The sequence below is a fragment of the Protobothrops mucrosquamatus genome, unplaced genomic scaffold (genome assembly GCF_001527695.2).
Source record: "Protobothrops mucrosquamatus isolate PMUCROS unplaced genomic scaffold, P.Mucros_1.0 scaffold62, whole genome shotgun sequence".
Lineage (NCBI taxonomy): Eukaryota > Metazoa > Chordata > Lepidosauria > Squamata > Viperidae > Protobothrops > Protobothrops mucrosquamatus.
In genome coordinates this window covers 1,444,487-1,451,964 of record NW_015386441.1, presented here as the reverse complement: position 1 = coordinate 1,451,964, position 7,478 = coordinate 1,444,487, and positions in this window count along the sequence as shown.

The window sequence follows — 7,478 nt, the reverse complement described above, 5'->3', positions numbered from 1 at the left end:
CAAAAGGGGATCACATGGCCTTGGGACACAGCAACGGTCATAAATATGAACCAGTTGCCAAAAAATCTGAATTTTGATCACATGATCAAATGCTGCAAAGGTCGTAACTGTGAAAAATGGTCAGAAGTCAGGACTGTAACTTTGAATGGTCACTAAATGAACTTTTGTAAGTTGAAGACTACATGTATAGATATCTAGGCCTTGCGAACAATACTTAATCAAAAATGCAAATACATTGAGTATTCCTATTTGTGCGTACAGAAAGCATACATATACACATGCATGCTTTCTGGCTGCAGGCAGCTCATGAACCAAATCCCAACAAAAAGTTTAAACACTACAATTAAATAAATTGTAACATGAATCAAAGCTAAGGGGAAAAAAACCAGAGACACTGAAAGTTTTGGTGTAGCCCAGCAGCAACTGTGTGCAGGTCTCACATCTCATGAGGGGAAGATTTAAATCAAAGCAAACTCTTGACATGAACAGCAACGCCAAGAAAGAAGAGTACAGTAGATCAGAAATCTTAGCTGTAATAACAACTGTCCACCACTGCTCCCATGCTCTATTGGCCCATTTTCTGGAACAAAGGGAACATCCTAGAATCTCAGGGGTAGGCAATCTTGGCTCTTTTATGGACTTCAACTCCCAGAATTCCTGAGCCAGCCAACCTGAGGGGAAAAGCTGAGCCATGCTGGCTCAGGAATTCTGGGAGTTGAAGTCCACGAGTCATAAAAGAGCCAAGGTTGCCTACCTTGTCCTAGATGAATCATACAGTGAGAGCAAGTGCATGAGAAGATTCTTTAAATCTCCTGGTCTTTGACTGTTTGGGCTTTGTAAGGTCATAATCAGCCTAATAACCAACACCCTCCAAAACAGCTATTGCTGTTTCTTAAAGAAAGGTGGCTTGCTTTGTTTTACAGTGAGTCCTTAATAAAAAATCCAACACTTATTTCAGTTGCAGTGAATATTTGCCAAAGTCTACTCTTTGCCAAATTAACAGTTGAAAATCGTACAGGTGCAAATTTTGCTAGAAAATTTTGGTTCTATTTTTTTTTTAAAGTTATATTTAACAACATATTTGAAGGGGAGACAGGCTCACATATGACAGAAATTATAAAGAGATTTGCTTATAATTGCAGTGCTGAGTTAGTTTTTTTTTTAATACAGACTGTAGTGCCAAGGCAATATGACATTATTAGAGATTATAGTGTCCTTGTGTAGCGTACTAAAAGAATAAAAGCATAGAAGTTGCTTGGATTAAAGAGCAGAGCTTGGGGATTGGTTGCTAACCAAGCCCAAGAGCTACTACTGAAGAAATCAGAAGAATTATTTACTGTATTCATTAGATTGCCTTTAGCTCCAAAATGATGTTCCACATGAATAGCAATACAACTAAAGTAAATTATCATAATTAAAAAAAGTATTTGAAAACATAGGAGATGAATCAACGGGCTCATCAACAACCAGAAAGCAGTGTCTAATCTGACCAGATTTATGAATGTTTTCTTAGTTCTCTTAGACATAGTCCATACAGGTAGTCCTTGACTTATGACCACAAGCAAAATTTCTGTTGCTAAGTGAAACAGCTGTTAAGTGAATTTTTGTCCCATTTTATGACCTTTCTTGCAGCTTGTTGAGTGAATCACTGCAGTCATTAAGTTAGTAACCTGGTTGTTAAGTGAATCCAGATTCCTGATTGAGTTTGCTTGTCAGAAAGTTGCAAAAGGTGATCATGTGATTATGGACACTGCAACTGTCATAAATATGAGTCAGTTGCCAAGTGGCTAAATTTTGATGCTGTGACCATGGGAATGCTGCAATGGTCGTAAGTGTCATAAGTCACTTTTTTCAGTGCTGTTGTACCTTGAAACAGTCACCCACAAAATGTTGTGAGCCAAGGGCTTCTTCTACTGTACTTTCAACAAAATGTTCCTTAACGTTTCCAAAATGAAAGTCTAAAACTTGATGGCAGAGATTCTTTGCAAGTTATTTCTTAGGCTCTTGGATCAAAATTTGGCTGACAAAAATGGAGAATTGCCCCATGATCCAGTCCTACTAAACAAAGCAATGGCTTTATTCAATATTAGGTAAGTTTCTAAATTCCATTGCTAGAACACAGCATTCTTTTCCTCAAAAATCATATAGTCATTGAACTTACATTTATTTACAAAAAGGTAAGGTTACAGGCAAAAAAAGCTATCTCTGTTTAAAATTATTTTACTCTGACTTGGTCATGGAATTTGTCAAAGGTGTGTTATTACCATTATATCCTGCATCCCAATTTTGCTCTGTTACCATGAAAAATATCCTGCAAATACTCACATCTATTGATCATTACAAAAGAGAGAGAGACAAGACATTTTAAGTTGTAGCATTTCAAGATAAGCAACATTTCTAACTTATTTGATCTTTAGAAACACAGAGACTAATTGTGTATCTTACCGCAATTATGTTTAGGCAAATATAACTAATAAAAATGCAAGTGCTCCTCGCTTAATGCTGTCTTCTTCTCCATCTTTTAATAAGTTTGAAAACTTTTCTAGAAGACATGTTAAGAATTTAAATGCATTTTTGGTCCTTGATCTCCTCAGAAAATAAATGGGATTTATTCCTACCTAACATTAACATTTTTGCCTTATTTACATGTGTTTTTAACATTTTTTTTCATCAGATCCAAGGCTGAGAAAACCTCGGAGGTAACAGTCCATGAAGATTCTCAGTCACCCAGGTCCTGGTTGTCCCAAAGATATTTTTTCAAAACGCAACTGAACTTTCTTTGTTTTTCTTTTTTTTTTGAAGACATTTTGTTTCTCATCCAAGAAGCTTGAGACTTGGAGTTAAGAAGGATACTTCAGTCTCTTATCAAAATATGGATCATTTTATTTAAAGGATGAGCACTTCTTTAGGAACTCTTTTTTCTGCCTTTATCCAATGAAACTATTTTTTATTAACTGAGCACGTACCTCAGAATGTAGTTTTTCCATCCTAGCTAAGTTGAAGTCTGATGGCATAATATTTTTAGCCAGAAATCCACATCAGAAGTTAATTTCTTAATACATGCACAAAGGTATGTAATAGGCAGAAAGAGAAGCTTTTGGGGTAACATATTTTTCATCTTTATGAAAATACTTTTTCAATCTAACTCAAATAGACAAAAACATAATTCCGTTTCAATCATGTAATAATGAACCTATCCAATCACCATAAACCTTGTTCTTTAGGGTTTTTTAGGCATTTAGTACTCTAACGCATCTTTAAAAGAAAAGAAGAAGAAAAATAAATTTCTCCTTATTTGAAGGGTTGGAATGGTTATTTGATATTCTCCCTTTGTTTCTTTGTTAGTCCTGCCTATATAATTTCCTGTAATGCCCAGGGTTTATTTACAGCTGGGCTGCCATATTTACTTAGGGTAAAAGAATACCTCCGCGGGAGTGAAAGGTAGTAGCAGCCCAGCACTCGGGATATTTCACTTCCTCTTCTGTCCCATTTCAGCTCATGGAGCTCTTTTGACAGACAGCACAGGAAAAAAAATCTGCATAAGGGAAAGTAACTGACAGCTGGGGTCAAACTCTCTCTGTTTAATGACACTGCCAGTTACACATTTTGAATTGTTTAAATATGAGTCTACAGCTTCAACAATCATCATCTCACTGGTTCCACTTTTCATACCCAACAGCCAGGAAACTGACACGTAATTACACACTTACTGATGGTATCGCCCGGTGCCGATAATTAAAACTGCCACGGGAGGATTGCTATTGCTAGTCTACAGCTGGGATGTTGTCAAGAGGTAGAAACTCCAGCAGCTTTTAACACTATCTTCTTACAGGTGGACCATGGGCACTGGTGGTGTAGTAATAGAAAGGCCTCAGCACATCATTCACAATGTCTCACACAAATGAAGAAAATCTATTAACAATCCAATAAGTGAAATACAAACACAATGACCTAAGGGTTAAACTGTCTGGGTGGACTTGGAACTCAGATCTATTATGTATTGTTCTTTTTTTCTCCCTCCTTTCGTTCTGTATATTTCTGCAGAAGAGAGCTGCAATAGAAAAGAAGCTTAGTTGGGCAACAGTTTCTGATTAAGAGCCCAGTGTTAATATTTCAAATAAAAATATAGATTAAGAAAAATAATTTCTGCCCTAATTTTTAATAACAAATGTTTATATTTAGAAATGAACCAGGTTTTCTTCTCAAGGAATTGCAAGTTTCACCTGCAATTTGGAGGAAAATTTTGCTAGATGATGAAACTCCTTTATGATTGGACACAAGATTTCTTCAAATTACGGCAGATGAAGCCTGAAAAGAAACAGGGTACCTTTACTGTTGTATAGACTGAAAGCCAATAACCACAATTCAGACCTAAACTCTTGCCTATGTTTCTTTGTAACACGAGAAAAATTTAACTTTGCCATATTTTGATGTCCTATTTCATCTGCTTTCAGTAAGTAATTTCCTATCTTCAGATTCAGCTTTTCTGTGTCTTATAGTTTTGCGTAGGTTGGCTAGGTTCATGAAATTTTAATATTTTTAAGATGTGAAGAAGTTTTTGTTTAAGATGTCTAATGTTCTCTGTCAGCAAATCTCAGAGTCCTATGTAATTAGCATGTTCATCTCAAAAAATATTTACATGTGAACAGCTACATATAAGTTCTTGCAGAGAACCATGCTAACAACTGTACATCTGTATTTGCAAGTCTGCAGTGTGTCTTCCCCTTGATTGTTCGGCCAGGACTGCAATGTTATAATGTAGTAGTCATATCAACCCTTATCACAGATAATTTTTTTCTTCATTAGAGATACAAGGTAGAAAGGATTAGAGTTAAGTAATAACTTTTCTCAGCAGAGATTGTCAACTGAACTCTGGATAAATGTTTTCAAGACATCTACTACTTTTCTATTCAAATTTTCTTTAAATGGGCATATATTTTATTAATATTTTAAACAATGGAAAGAAAGACAGAATTTAGATTACAGTTGAAACTGAACTTGTGTTCTGAGTTAAGAAGAAATTTAAAGAAGAGCATCACAGAAAAAAAAAGCTATAAACCCTTTTCACACAGATTTAGCTGAGTGCATTACATTAGGATACCCACCAGCCTTAAGATAAGCCTATTAATAATAGCTTATCCTAAATTTATCGAGTTGGACATCTGTATTCAGGCAGAGATAACACTGGCTGATATTTTTTACTAATGTATAAAGTGCCATTCTTCCCATCTAGTTTAACTGAATGGCAAACTCTAAAGCTAAGAGATATTCTACAATATAATACAATCAGGTGCTGCATAAACTTCCTTGGACAGTTGTGCCAATCCTTTTCAATGCAAACTGGCATTGTTCCTGCTACTCCAGTCTTGGCCTGTGATGAGAAACTGGTACCCTGGCCAAGGTAAATAGTATTACTCAAGATTCAGATTAATGCTACATAGCATAGAATTACCAAATGAATTTTCACTTGAGAATACAGCCATTATTTGAACTCTGGCCTCTGGAGGTAACACAAACCATCAAGGTAACGTAATATGCTACTTCACCTCTGCCATCTTTTGATAATGATATTGTGTTTATCATATAAGCCTTTGGCAATCAAAGTGAAGGGAGAGATTCACAGCCAAGGTGGGATAAGAAGCCAATTTGACTGGAAATGATGCTTTATGTTCAAGCAAGCACAACCAGCACTGATGACATATTCACAACCTTACATAAATTTCACTGGCTTAGCTTCCAGCATATTAATGTAGGCACAGAGGCCCTTGGAAGCCTTCTCCTGCAACTTATGAACAAAATATAGGCATCCTATTTTGCCTGTGATGACATCTCAGGTGGGCAATATTTAAAGCTTGAAATAGTGTCTTGAATTTAATTTCTGGGTGCAAATATGGATACTAATTTATATTATAGTATCTGCACTGTCACTGATGTCTGAATTTGTAAACTCTAAGTTGAAGGTGTAGTCTACCTTGCTTGACTGCCTTGTATGTTAAGGCTCTGGTCACCTAGCCTTCATCTTGAAGACAATCTACTGTATCATCTTTGGTTACTACATCAGTCTGTGAACTTCTTCTTCCAAATGAATGGAGGCACCAACAGTTAGTAGGGTGTCTCCCTCCTTTTCTCTATCTCAGTAATAACCTGATTCCAAAGTTACTTCCTTGTCACAGCATTATTTTAATTGCTAACACACAAAACTGTGTATCTAATTTTGCCAAAGTCTTATTATTTCATTCTGTTGTGTCAGAATTTTTTAAAGAATTGTTATTCATACATGTATTCCTTCAGAATGAATTGAAAATATACTGTTAGGGCTATATTATGCTGATATTTTCAGTGAGATGCATATATGAATATTATGGAATATTGTAGGTAATAGACTTCTGTATACTGAACAATATAGATTATTGTATTATCAAGAAAGATTTAACGATCAGTAACTTAAGAATATAAAAAAGGTTCATGCTGGGTAAAATCAGAATTTCATCTAGTTTTGCATCATTCTCAGCAATGGGCATTTAGAGGTTCTTCAGTTAACTGCTGATAACTCTTGTTGTTGATGTGCCATTTTCCTGAAGTAGGTATTGTTTATCCTTAGTTGCTCAGGGTTGTATGCCATAGATTATCTGTATGTTTTAATCCTTGAGTGCCATCCCGAGTTACTTGGGTGAGATGGAAAGCTATATAAATCAAATTAATAAATAGTCCATAAGCAAGTTATAAAGACTGTGGACAGTTGTAACATCTTGCATTCAAAATTATACTGTCTCCGAACAGGGAGTATGATTTAGTTAGCACAGCTAATAGCTGTTGATAGATCTATCCTCCATCAATTAGTCTAATCCCATTTGGAACCTATTTAAGATTTAAGCTGTGCTGCTATTCATTGATTGAGAAGATTGTCAAACATGTTGCTTTAAGAGTGAGTAGCTAAAAAGAGGGTAATAAGAGGAGAAGAAGCCTGCTGCCATCAAATCCAGCATTCACTTTTCCACAGAGGCTAAATATATGCCTACAGGAAACCCAGAAGCACAACATTACAGTAATAGTCCTTTCCTACCGCTCTTCCCCAAAGATTGGTATTCAGAGGCATTCTCTCTCTCTGATTCTAGAAGTAATATATCTATCAATCATATCCAGGACCTTATCGATAGCCTTGTTGTCCATGAATTTATTTTAATTCCATTTGAAATCCATCTAGCTCAGTGGCTATTACTGCAGCCTGGAGAATAAAATCAGTTGTTGTTGTGGTGGTGGTGGTGGTTTTTGTTGTCTGTCCTGAAGATCCCTTTATTCATCTTCACTGGATCATTAGGAAACTGATTTTTTTTTAAGTAATTCAGGTTCTTTTCTTTCTTTTTTTTGCCTTTTACTAAATGCTCCCAAATCTGGGACTGTTTCCTTATAGGTAATATTCTCTAGCCTTTGAATTTCACTAAAAGTGCAGTTGTGCAGTTGTGCTCCCACAAATCCTA